Below are 13,848 nucleotides of genomic sequence, written 5' to 3' on the forward strand. Positions count from 1 at the left end.
GTCTATACGCCTATTTCACATCCCACCCAAATCAGCCATTTTGTGTTCTAAAATGCAGGAAGTAACAACAGTGGTGCAAGCAAGACATTAATTAGAGTGCTGGGACTGGACCAGTTGTCCCTGCAGCAGAGAAACAGCAACTGCTTCTTTGTTTTACTTCTTTTAGACACAAAATGGCTGATTTGGGTAGGATGTGAAATGGGCTAATTGAGGCTGCTGTTGGTGGAGAATCTCTCTTCTTCTATGATGGATTTCTCCCTGTGTGATTGTTGAACGTCTCTTGGTGAAAAATGGTGGCTCTACAAAGAAGCCCTCGCTCTTTGATTCTGAGGGACTGACACCAAAACCTGACGTTTTCTGTTCATGTTTTACATCATTTCTGCTATCAAACTCCTGCAGCTGCACTTTAAATATTGTCACATTATCTTACTTTGGATAGTTATCCACAGGAATAACAAAAACACACCAACAAATAACAAAAATGGGCTAGTGTACTTCGCCAGTATGGTGCTTAACACTGTTTACATGTTTTAGGTTGGATTTTTCCTTTAAAGGAACACTGCCGATTTTCAACCAGCTTTGTATCTTTACAAAATATCAGTAGTACAGTATATCCAAAAACTGTAAACCATTTTTGCAGGCATTCATTTAGATTGATAGTTATTGAGAGTTGAGTGGATTTGAGTTAAGTTATGGGCGAGTGATGTCATTCATGCACAAATGACATCACTTACTGTAAATCAACTCTCAATAACTGTCAAACTAAATGAATGCCTGCAAAACAGTTTACAGTTTTCAGATATACTACTGATATTTTGTAATGATACAAAGCTGGTTGAAATTGAAGTGTGGATAAGCCTACCCAAAACGGCAGATCCACCATTACAGTATCTTAATCTGATAGGCTGCGTCCCACATCTTCACGCCGTGAAATGTCAACAGTGAGGGTTAAGCGTCTGATTATTTTTTTTATCTCCTCACAGGACTCCTGCGTGTGGGAGGCGACAGCCATAGAGGTGGCCTGTCACAGGGCTTCACCTCCATGCAGCTTTAATCAATGCTGAGTGCAGGAGAAGGTCTGAAGGGACAGCTGTAGCCAACATGCAGACCGGAGCTAATGTGTGGAGGAGAAAACATCCTCGCATGTGGGTGATCAGCAGAGCAGGACCACACAAGAGACTCGCTGGCACTCAGACAGACCGACATGCATGTGAATCCGTGCACGTGAATACGTGCATGCAGCCGACGTTGCGGTGAATACTTAGGAAGAGTTAGGTAGACTTAGGTAGTAGATTTTATTCAAAAACACTAAAACACTGGACATTTGTATAATATAAGCTCTTACTATTGCATCTAGAATGTATTGAGAATTATGTCTTATTTATGAATTAGGCTATATGGGTCATTATTGTTACTTAAACTATATTATTACCATAATATATACCATACGATAATTGTGGTTTTTCATTTACATCCTGAACTGAGAGCCACACCACACAACAGTACATCATTACAGTACAGTTAGATACTGTAGATAAAGTGTCATTAGGTTACTGCATGTGGAGTGATGGGTTTAACAGTTGTCCCAGCACAAAAATAATAGATTTAATTTATGTTAAAATATGGTGTAGTGATTTTATATTGTATATTTTTGTTATCCTCTGAACAGTGAGAAATAAATAACCCCTACGATCTTTATTAAACCAAGGAAAAACATGTTATGGCAATTTCCAAAAAAGCAAATAGTTTTTTTTGTGCCAATGTACAAAATGTAATCAAAAATGATCAACTGAGTTATAACATAATTATACCAAGCAATTGAAAATACCAATAGCAATCTTTCAAAAAGATATCTCTTTTACAGACAGGATCATCTATATTTTAGAGATGTTGAAATATGGATGTGCAGTGTGTTTTCAAATAGAAATGTTTGTTTTCGGTCAGTTATAATCCTACATTTGGGCCTCATGCTCCATCTGTAGCAGGATGGAAACGGGGGTGCTGTGACAGGTACAAGTGACACAGGGAGGTGGGGAGTGGTGAAGTGATAAATTGGGGTACCTGAGTGTGTCTGTTCCCTGTTTCTCCAACAACTGCCGCCAGTCAAGAGTGATACAAATTACTTCCTGCAACAAATTAGTTCTGTTTGCGTGTCACACCCTGGAGTTATGTCCATGTCTTGCACCTCTGTACTTTTTTCCTTGTGTTTTGCTCCATTTTTCTCTGTCACCTGTTGCAGCCAATTATCGATATGGGCCGTGTACTTGTCTGTATCTGTGCCAGCCTTCAGGGGCTTGACATGTTGTTGCAATCGTGAAACAAGAGAAGCCATTAATTAATGACAACCACACAGAGGAAAAGTGCTGCCAACGCTGATGCATTTGAGTTGGTCTGTGAAGAAGACCGATTGCCTTTGTGCTGAGTCATCCTGAGAAGGAGTTGAAAATCCCATCCATCTTACATGTGTGAGGGAAGAGATGACCTCATCAGGTTGTAAAATGGGCATCACATTTTTGTTGTGAAATCATAGCAGTTGCATATTCATACGCCTCCCAGCAGTAAATGTGCCAGCGACCTAAAACGATCCATTTATCTACTTGGTTACAGACGTCAACTTGTTTAGTGCCGGTTTATTGTTTCTCATTTGTTCTTGTCTGGGTATGTTCTATACCTCATTCCTCAATTTGTTCTGGTGTGCTTGGATTGCTTTGTGTCCAGTTCTGTTTTTAAGTGATGATAACGATGGCATACTGTAGGCGCCCGATTCATGTTATATTTCTGCCGGTGGGTGCTGGCCACCCCCACGCGGCACCCAAGACAAACCTTCTGCACTAACCATAGCCTACATGACTTGTTGCTATACGGATTTAAAAAGTAGTCAAACGTACGCACACATTTCAGCATTTAGTAAAAAAAGGCTCACATGAATAAATCATAGGCCAAGTGTACAATCCGACACCACTGTGGCTATGAGCCACCGCTGCTAGAACACCCATAAAGAACGCAACATGGGGCCTATTAACAAGCCAAACAAGTTATAATATTGTTGCACAATGCACACGCAAAGAAAGCATACAAGTGCATGCAGTAAAATACAGGTCAATTAATTACCGTAACAATCAACACATAGGCCCACACAGCTACTCAATATAAAAAATGTGATTTGTTTTTCACTCACCAATCACCATTGACGTTATTTCTTTACGAGGAAAGTGTTTACTCCTTACAGCCATGTGCTTGATGAATACAAAGTTCAGTCTAACGTTAGCCAATCACATTAAAGCCATGACTTTTGGATCAACTTCTTTTGCAAGTTGAGGGTGGAGTAGTCTGACTCAACGGAAGCTCTACCATTGGCTCCGACCATTTCAGTGGGAGCCAATCCCTTCACTCCGACTGCATATAAAGCCCCTCTAGTGCATTTTCCCCGTGGGTGCCCGGCCTTCTCCGTGGGTGCTCAGTTCCCAGAAGCACCCACGGAATCATCTGTTCCTATGAACAATGGTTGAGCTGATCTAACAAGTGATGGCGATGAGGAAGATGGCGATGATGATGGCACTCAACTACTTGTGATATTTCACACTTTTGAAAGTGGATCAGTGCAGCAGAGTAAAAGTAGAAAGATGGCCTGTTGATGCCAAAGATCACAGAAGTGGCGAGACAAGAGCTCTAGGGATTAGAATCTAGCAGGTGAAGAATAACTTTAGTGGATAAAATGAAGAGACAAAGTGGAACAGAGAGAGGGAGAGAAAGTAAAAACATATCCAGGGTCAGTGGGAGGGGCAGCCGGAAAGATGAAAGAAAAGAAGTAGCAACATAGAGGGTATGGAGAACAAAAGGTGATGAGAAAAGCAATAAAGGCGAAGCATGTAATTTAGATATAGTATGTAGCAAAATCAAAGAGACGTGTGAGATGGGCTGTAGAGAGAGAGCAGAGAGGACCTACACATGCACGTACGTATGTACGTACGTACACACACACCACAGACAGACACACACACACCACACACACACACACAGAGCAGCCCATTTTCGCACCCCACACAGCAAACGGCGCTGTCCAAGTGCTGAAAGATTCAGCACTTGGACGCCAAGATAATATGGTTTGTTCTTTTGGAAAACTGAAAACATGTTTATTTTAGCCTATTTATCTTGTTAACATAAATAATACTAATTGAAAAATGCATTATTTGTAATTAAAATAATGGTTGTTGGTAAGTATGTTAGACCCCCACAGGCGTATGTGTTCCTGGGGTCTCAGAATGTCCTTATGGGAGCTCCGCCCCCATTGGCCCCCACATAACTCCGTCTCCCATGTCCCATGAGGCAAATGTTTCTGCCCTCCGCCCCCTCCACCACAACTCCCTGACTTTCCACCATGCTATTTCAATAGCAGACTCTATAATGTAGATATCCACGTACCTAGAAATGTATGCAATATTTCATTCTGGCGACTGGGCTGAGGAAGTGTGTATAGGATGATAGCAGACATAGGAACACAACAGAAAGAGGAAGATAGGGACCTAGAGAGGAAAAGGGATAGAGAGAGAGGGGGGAGATGGGGGGGGCGGGCGCTCGCTCTGTTTGTCCTGACGCTGAGACGCCTGCTAAGCAGATGATGATAAATGAGGCGGTGGGGAGGCCGGCTCCCTGCTCTGTGGCCGGATGGAGAGCTGCACACTAGTCTTTTCTCTCTAATTACCTCTCACTTAGCATTAGCGCTGCCACAGCCAGTCCGTTACGCCATCAGTTCCCCCGACCCGCCCCGCCTCAGTGCATCCCATTGGTCCTCGACGCAGCCGAGCGTCTTCCGCCGAGCGCATCGATTGGTTGTCTCTGGCTCGTTCATGCACATACACGCTCGGGCTTTGATGCACGTGTAAACTCATGCGCGCGACGCGAGGACATACCGTTCGCATGGCTGTAGATTGCACGCTGTACTAAAAAGGCCCAGATGCAGAGGTCCAGGCTTCTAAATCCTTTTTATATTTACAGGTATACAGTATGTATTAGTCCAGAACATTCACAGAAATAGCGGAAAAAGTGGAGGCAACTTCCCTGAGCAACTGTCGAACTGTTGGTTCGATTCTGACCTTCCTCAATGCCACTTCTTCACTCCCTATTCATCCACCTTTCACTGTGTAGTGTTTATCATGCAGTAATGCCTGTGGTCTCTCACTCACAGTTTGCTGGTTCTTGTTTGGACCTCTCCACCCTGCCAAACAATCCTCTGATCCTCACCACCATCATCATCCTCCTCCTCTTGCAAGTTCTTGTCTGTCTGTCATTTCATAAGTCGGCCCAATACTGCACAACTACCCACTTTAAATCATTGAGTTCAGTGTTGTGTCTTAATATGTTGTCTTCCTTAAAAGCAGTGAAGGAAAATCTGCCAATGGGGTGAGATGATGTCACTTCCAGCAGACTTTCACACTTTAGAAACTTCAAAAACATGTGACTATATAAGGCATGAATTAAGTATTAAGATATTGATTCCAAAAAATCCTAGATGAGTTGCTTTGCATGGGAGAGAAGCATAGACGGTAAAAAAAAGATGGACGTAGCGAGTGTGTCAGCCATTGGTTTGTGAACACCTGTTTTAAAGCCTCGGGTTTGGCCGCTGCCCTCTTGGTTCTTTGGAGAGAAAAGTGATGTAAATTTGGACAAGAAGAGCCGCAGCGCCGCCTGCTATTAGCGTCTATTTTACTCTGAGCGAGTGAGTTATATAAAAATTCACCCCGTACAGTTGTCGTGAGTCAGCTTCAAGTGGCCATTCGAGGAACTACAGTTTTTCGTACTTCCACATTGGCTTCGATTTTCAGGAGTGGAACTTGGGGCTTGGAGAGAAGTGAAATTAGTCTGCCTCATTGTTATATTTTAATTTGTTTTAAGAGAAATAACTCAAAACGGGACAAAATTGGCTCGTTAAGATCCGGAATTTGTTCAGTGTTGTTCTAACAGCTGATTACGTTTATCAAGTCACGGCCAAGTCAGAGGCTGAAGTCATTCACCACCTGTTACTTCACTTACCGGTAACCAACTTCTTGTTTAAGTTCCAAAGAGAGCTATTCTGTACCAAGCACTGATGAACAAAGTTCCGGAAGAACAGAAGAAAGGCTTCTTCTGTTCTTCTCTAACTTCATCAGTGTCACTTTTTGAAAGTGCGACCTTGAAGCACAGTAAGCATTGATAATGTGGGAGGTGGATGATCCAGTATGTTGGTGACACCGCCGGTGACAAATTAGCTATCTGTAATTCACTTCTGCTAACTCTCTTTGTTGGATGACATGAAGAATCTGCCTTCGTCTTCCAAATCAAGTGCCCCATGGAGATTTTTCCCCCAAAGCTTTCTCTCCATCTCGGTGCGGTTGTTATTGATTGAGCCAGAGGACTCTGGACAGTCAGTAATTAAACGGAACGACTGGAGGGTGTAAAATTAGCCTTCGTGTCATTAGACTGGAACGACGGAGTGGGTAAAAGAACAAGCGCGGCCGAGATGACTGATGAATGAAGGCCAATTAAAAGGCGGAGCAAAGAAGGGATGAGAATGGCTGAAGATGTGGCAGAGAAGAGTATGGATTTGTCTTGGATAATGAGCTCTTCAGCCGCCATCGATCTGCGGGGAAAGAGACGCTGGATCAAGGATCCACTTTGAAGAAACTCTGGGGAATCAGCCTGGATGGTTTGCTTTAGATCTCCAGATGAATTTATAAACATTAAATTGGTTTCCCTTTAAGATTGGGAAAATGTTCTTTTCAAGATAATCCAAGCCCCTGTTTTAATTGTGCATGGCCTTTCTTGATGTCTCAGATCCTTAAATGAACTGTGTCTGAAGTCAAGGTCATTATTCTTCCTGGGGGGATTCATCCCCACTCTTTGATGAATGGGGTGACCTTCAACTCCACACACGTTGCATGTTGCACAGACGTTGCATTCTCGTCAGAAGTCTATAGTTTTCCCGCCAGGCTAAATCGAGGAACGGCAGTGGAGCTTTAGCAGACAAAATATGCCCATGACAGCAATTTCTATCAGAACTGGGTTTCTCAATCTCACACTTTGAATAGTGGATGCTTGGAGGCGGGCGTGAAACTCTGAGTCTCTTTGATGTCGTTCACCAACCTCTTGAAGTAACTTTTCTACAGGGTAAGGTCAGAAATTATTCAGCTGTTTGGTGGAAAACACTTCCATATTTAAATTTGGATTTAGTTTTGATTCTATGATGGTGATCCAAGGAATCGCACCAGTGATGAGCATCTGGGAGTTAATGGTGCATTCGTTCATTCGTGGTATGTATGTAAATAGCAGAGTCCTGATTGGCTCAGAGAGGCTGTTTACAAATGAGCTGCTAAAGCCCAATAACTTGTCTGAGCTGGAGATAACGACTGTTTGACTGCAGTAACAACATAGACAGGAGTCTTTCCGTCTCTAATTTCCTTCAATTTTGTTTATTTGACGGCATAAAGAAAAGCATTGTTCAAACAAATCTATGTTCAATTTATTTATATTGTTTATTCCTAAAACCATAGATGAACGATTAGTCGACTATGATGCAACAGTGTTGACTAATGGTTTTGATAGTCGACTAGTCTGTGAAACCCCTACGCTACACAAGTGTAATTTGCATACTTCAAAGAGTTTGCATAATGTATTTGCCACATTCATTGTGTTACAACTTAAAAATCCAGCACATAATAGAAGAACAAATCCCTACCTTTTATTCCTCTCCCGCTGCAACATGGTACCACAATAACACATGGCTTTGTATTTTGAGTAAAAGCCATGGTAACATCTCAGTGAAGTGACTTGTAAGCCTCTGTTCAATAAAAGGAGTTTCTGAATGAAAAGGCCATGACGTCAGCTCATACTTTAAGCACGGTGGCTCAGTGGTAGAGCTGTCGCCTCACAGTCAGAAGGTCCTGAGTTCGATTCTCACCTGGGACATTGTGGGCGCTGTGGTTGTGTTCCCCCCCATATCTTCAGTGCCTACTGCCCAGGTGGGGTATCTCGTCGTAAGGGCCTTTCTCTCTGTGTGGAGTTTGCATGTTCTCCCTGTGCTCCCCCAGGGGGTTCCTCCGTATATAACCCCCCCACCAAAAACATGCAGAAGATCAGATCGTCATCGTCATCCGACCAGTGACGACAACATCCGAAGTTGGTCCCCGGGCGCTGTACGAGAAAGCGACCACTGCTCCTGGCCTGCCCCCCGGAGGAAAGGACATGCCTGGATGGGTTAAATGCAGAGGACACTTTTCACCGGCCACCGTCAGCATGAGTGTGTTGTGGCCGCATGCATGTGTTGTGGTGTTCGTGTGACAATAAAAGACGGGGCTTGTCCCGTTACGAGAGAGAAGCAAGATTTGAGAGAAGAGGAAAGAAGAAAAGAAACAAACCCTGGATGAGAAAGCATCGCACCAGCCGTCATTCAATATGATATTGTATGCTCTCGGTTCAGTTGATTTCTCTGAATAATGGATCTGTTTGTTGCGTTTATCGGAGTTAATGCACCATCTCGTAATTTGCCAGCTGTAATTCCTTTGAGAAGCGGAGAAAAATGCTGATGGAAAGTTATTATGCCTGTTATGTAGCAGATCTTGGATTCTGGTAACAGAGCTGCAGAGGAATTCTGGGACTTCTTAGCAGCATGTATCCTTGGGATTAATAACACTGACCCCATCGCGTTTGGGCCCGTTTGGATCTGTGCAACATCCAAAGTTCTGCTCCATCAAAGACCCTACAAATATAAGTGAGTCAAAAGTCCTGCTCTGTCTGGAAAGTTTTGCAGCGTAGCCTCTGAGTTTCTTCAGGGATTCAACCTGATTGGAATATTGGATCAAATTCAACTGGAGAGGTTATCATCAAAAGCAACATGTCCTATGTTCTGATACATTACAGTGCACAGAACAAGGCAAAGCTTTGGGGAAAATGCCGCCTGTCCAAGATTGTTCAATAAAACTTGATCTAACTTCTTTTTCAGGCTTTGAAGGCAAGTTAACGAGTGTTACATAAACAGACTGGTCATCAGAACATTCAACATTGGCAGTATAGAAATATGTTGCCTCACTAAAACCCGACAAGAAACAGAGAAGCTTTGGAAACTACTGAAGAACCATGCCAACAAAGCCTATGCAGCCGGCAGAAACATTCTTTAAAGCGCTCAGAATGTAAACAGTTGCAGTCCCCGAAGGATGTTGGTAGGCATTGAACGTCCCTGTGCAAACGTCATTACTTCTCATCCGTGAGCAGTAGTGGCAGCAAATTCTACCCCTGTGCCCTGTGACAGAACATTCACAAAGACATCACAAATGCCACAGTAAAAAGCAAAAGGTAGCCTTCAAATAACATACTTATGACATAATTAATTTGTTGTATATTGTCAAAATTTTCATTTTCGACAAACAGGAAATGTTTTATTATAACTTTGTGAGGCTGTAGGCAGCCAACAGGGTGTAGGGATGGTCTGTTTTGTTGTTGAGTTTAACTCAACAACAGGATTTCTCTGATCCATTGAGTTGCTGATACTTGGTCTTCTCTGTTGCTTTGCTGTGTTTGTCTAAAATGAAAACAGTCTGTGATGAGTGAATCAGACAAAATGTGTTGCTTGAAGTTGATATGCACTCTCACTGTTGGTGGTGAATGCAAGAGTGTATTATCTATTTCCCTGGTGGAAATAGGTAAGTTGAGGGTCCTTACAAAAAGTTGAGACACCCATGACCGCTACAATCCTCCACTGTATTGGTTAATTTATACTTTCAAATAAGCCGTAGTGGTTGTTTTAACTTAGTACATTTCAGATAGTGTCAGTTAAGTTGTCCATTAAAGTGTCTATAGTTTCTGTGAATATCTACATGTAAAGCTTCCTATGTATGTGTATGTGGCAAACCCCTCCCATCTGATAGTCCAAGCAGGTCTGACAGAGATAAAGTATTAACCAATATTATCGAACCAAAATAGAACCAATATCCAAATGCATCTAGCAGAAGCAGTGTTGACCTGATTCACCTCTGCCTTTCAGGCTTAATGGGATATGGCAGAGGTGGAAAGTAACTAATTACCTTTACTCTAGTTACTGTAATTGAGTAGATTTTTGTGTACTTTTTTGTACAGTTTTTAAACCCAGTAACTTTACTTTTACTTACTGACTGGAGTAAATTTTGTCAAATACAAAGTTTCCCCAGTTTTCTAGAAGTCGCCAGATGACATCATCACAATGGATGGAGGGGGGCTACGCCGTGTGTGGGAAACTGTGATCATCAGACCTCTCTGGATGACAGGCAACACTTCGCCAGAAGTGTTGAATGACAGTCAGCCAGACAGCAACAAGAATACATTGGCGCTTAATCACAAAAAAAGTAACTAAGTAACTTTTACATTTTAAATGAGCTAATTTTTACTTTTACTTTTATTTTTTTAATTTTTACTAGTTGGCCTGCCAACTAGTTGGCCGGGGGGTTATGTTTCCGCCCCGTTTGGCGGCAGGCAGGGCTGGTGACTTAGCATTTTCAGAAGGAGCACGTGTGCCCCTAAGTTGAAAAAACTAGGAGCACAAAAATAATTTTAGGGGCATGATAAAAAATGTATTAAATAATGCGTTTCTCCTTAATAAAGGGACATTAGGAGACATTTTTAAACAAAATAACATTTATTTGAATATGAGAACACTACGTTTTAAAGTGAAAACAGTGCAACTGAGGTATATTTTCAAAACGGCAAGTTACATTCCTCAAATTAAATTCACAAACCTGTAGAACAAGAGTGCAGAGAGAATACAAATAAAATAAATAAAATAAAATAATCAATCCTAACAAAGTGCTTGAATTTCAAATTAACCAACTACGGTAGTTTAAACGAACTAGTTCGAAATGTAAACATAACTCTGCTCAGTCAGTCTGTTTAGACAAAAAGGACATCACTCCAACAGTTGAGCTTATTTGACCTTGAAGAAACATTTATTTTAAACAAAGTGCTTGAATTTCAAATTAACAAACTTGATCTAAATGTAAACATAAGTCTGCTCAGTCAGTCTGTATCGACAGAAAGGATATCACCCCAGCAGTCTTTGTAATCGGGTCGTCTGGCCCGTTCGGAGCTCAGCCAGCGGTCCACAGCAGGACTAGGATCAGCAGGATTGTGCCGCTATGAATGCATCTCTGCACAGGGCATGCTTGTTGGATTTAGCGTGTTTCTGGACGGTATCACGTTTAAGGTGAGGGTTGCCTGTGACAAATAATGACTTGTCCGCTTGTTTCTGCCCTCTGCAGTACTTGCAGTACATCTTGTTCTCCTCGAAAATGAGCCAAGGAAATGTTTTCTGCCCGTCCATATTAAACTTGTACTTGTATGCCTTCTTGCGTTTAACGTTATCTGCTGCGCCTGCGGTGGGTTCCGTCCCGCTAGCGCTAGCTTCTTCAGCTAATGGTAACATTACATCTTCGTCTTCACCACCGTCTTCTTCCTCCTCTTCCTCCATCTCCGCCCCCTCGTTGTCACTGTCGACAGTCAAAACTGAAGCTTCATTTTCTCCCACATTCGCCCGTCTAAAATAATGCTTAATGGATTTCATAACTTTATCTATCACCACCGGCTAGCTATCACCTCTCTGAGTCTGCAGTCTGTCTCTCCGCTTCCGCTGACGAGAGATCACGTGCTTTTTTTCACCAGTCACCATTGGTTCAAGGCAATGTTGTGTTACCTTCAAGTGAACTGGGACACACAGGCTCTCAACTTTAATGCAGTTCAGATTTTTAACACTCTGAAAAAATAAATATATATATTGAAGGTCGAATTCTGTACTCGCACACGTGCCCCAAAAGGCATTTTACAATTCGCACTGTTCTATTTTTAGTCGCATATGCGAGTAAAACGGGCGCAGTCACCAGCCCTGGCGGCAGGATATCTCAAAAAGTTATGAATGGATTTGCATGAAAACGTGGTAGAAAAGCAGGTCATGGGGTCAACTTAGAACTGATTAACTTTCCATGCCCCTGGCCAAAAAGGGGTGTGGCGTCCAATCACAAAAAGGTGCCTAACTTCCAAACTGATTCGCATAACACCAAAAAGCTTTGTAGAAAGGTTGGTCATGGTTCAAGGATGATCTGATTATGATCTGATTCCCACACCCACTAGCCAAAAGGGGGTGTGGCAATGGCCATGGCCAATCACAATAGGCCCTTAAAGGAGAATTCTTTTTTTTTTACACCGCGGACCTTATTTCCAGATGACTTTTGTATCATAGAAGATATTCAAATCCGAGTAGAGTCCTGGAACAGTCCAAAACGGGGCATACAAAGTACACACTGTAACTAACATATTTTCTGCAACGTAACGGTTCATATCCTCATAATGTCGTCCATAAGAACGTGAATCTGTCTATTCTCCTCGGGCAGCCTCGGTTTCCTCATATATTATTTTTTTAGTTCAAGCCTTTATTGGTTCAAAAATGGGAAACTGGACCAGAGGGTTTCAATGAGTTGAATGGAAATGTTTACAAGAAACGTGTCCGAAACCACATGATCCTTCTGTAAGTTTAAACAAAAAACACGTAATGTAAAGCAAAGACTGGAGAGGTTAGTGAAGAGATCAAGTACTATGGTAGAACAAGACAGATCAATCAGACAATGACTTAAGACCAGCAAGAATACAGAAAATAATGTCTAATAACTATTACCGTAACTAATAATACAAAAATACTCTTCCTGGAGAATGTTGAGAGTGATAACATTCACATTCTGATCCTTCTTCACCTCACGTTACATTTCTCCTTCTCGGGACATCCATTTTCGCTGTGAAGTTCTCTCACTGTTACAATTCTCCGGTTTGTGTTTCACTACGGAGGACAATGGTGGGCGCACCACTTCCGGGTAGGAAAAAAATTGTAAAATAAACAGGTATAAACTCTCTTTGCAGCACATCAGTGTCATGCTCTGTATTGGAACTATGAAACATTGCATTGCCGCTACCAAATAAAATTCAAATAATAAATGTAGGCGTGTCTGCTGCCGGCCGTTCTCGCCGGCCTGGAAGAGACAGATTTTGACAATGATGTTCCCAGACGTTTGGTGTATGTGGCGCTGTTGGCGCCGCTCACCAAACGTCTGGGAGCCGAGACTAGGTGTATGATAGATAATACAGGTGTTTATCTCTTAGTGGGGCAGCTCGTGGGGCACCAGTTTGTAGTGCGAGTCACAGGATGGGCAGCGCTGGGCCGCCTCCCCCTGGTGAAGCCAGAACCACAACACAGCTGTGTTGTCTTCCTCACAGACACAGCCCACAATCCTCTTGTTTGTGATGGATGGCACGATATGGGGATGGGCCTTGGAACCAGCATACTGCTTTGGCTTCATCATACTATAGGGATCAGTTCCGTCCTTCATGGACTTCAGGATGGCCTTCTCCATTCCAGTAGCTTGCTCCTCATCAGTGGGAATCCCTCCAGCTGCCATGCTGCGGGCCAGAGCCGGGGCCGGGGCAGCACGGCATGTTGTAGCGGCTCTAAATGCTGAGCGGAGCAGTAACCTTGCGGCCATTCTCCTTCTTGTGCTATCACTATCAACTCAGTTTCAGATCTGCACTTGGGCATTGAGTACTGATGATGTACATCACCAGTTTCCCTGCAGAGGCTTTAAGTAGGACAACTCACAACTAATAGACATTGTGAATGTGACATCACCAGTGATGTCATAAAATCAAACTTGCTGTAACAGACACTGATGATGTCACTGATGCCGCTATGTCTATGTGGCTCTAAATGCTGAGCCATTATGACATCATCAGTGATGTCATAAAATCACTGATGATGTCACATATCAACAAGTCTCACTCCACACTTTGTCAAGCACCTTTAGCGGCCTC

General features: G+C 42.7%; 1 pseudogene across 1 annotated transcript; it reads right to left on the reverse strand.

The window, feature by feature from the left end:
- Window positions 1-13,139: 13,139 nt before the first annotated feature.
- On the reverse strand, window positions 13,140-13,523 carry LOC310786416 (cytochrome c oxidase subunit 5B, mitochondrial pseudogene; annotated as a pseudogene). The gene has a single exon. The product of its transcript is annotated as a cytochrome c oxidase subunit 5B, mitochondrial pseudogene (transcript).
- Between the last annotated feature and the right edge of the window lie 325 nt (window positions 13,524-13,848).

The sequence above is a fragment of the Poromitra crassiceps genome (assembly GCF_964638095.1).
Source record: "Poromitra crassiceps genome assembly, chromosome: 12".
NCBI lineage: Eukaryota > Metazoa > Chordata > Actinopteri > Beryciformes > Melamphaidae > Poromitra > Poromitra crassiceps.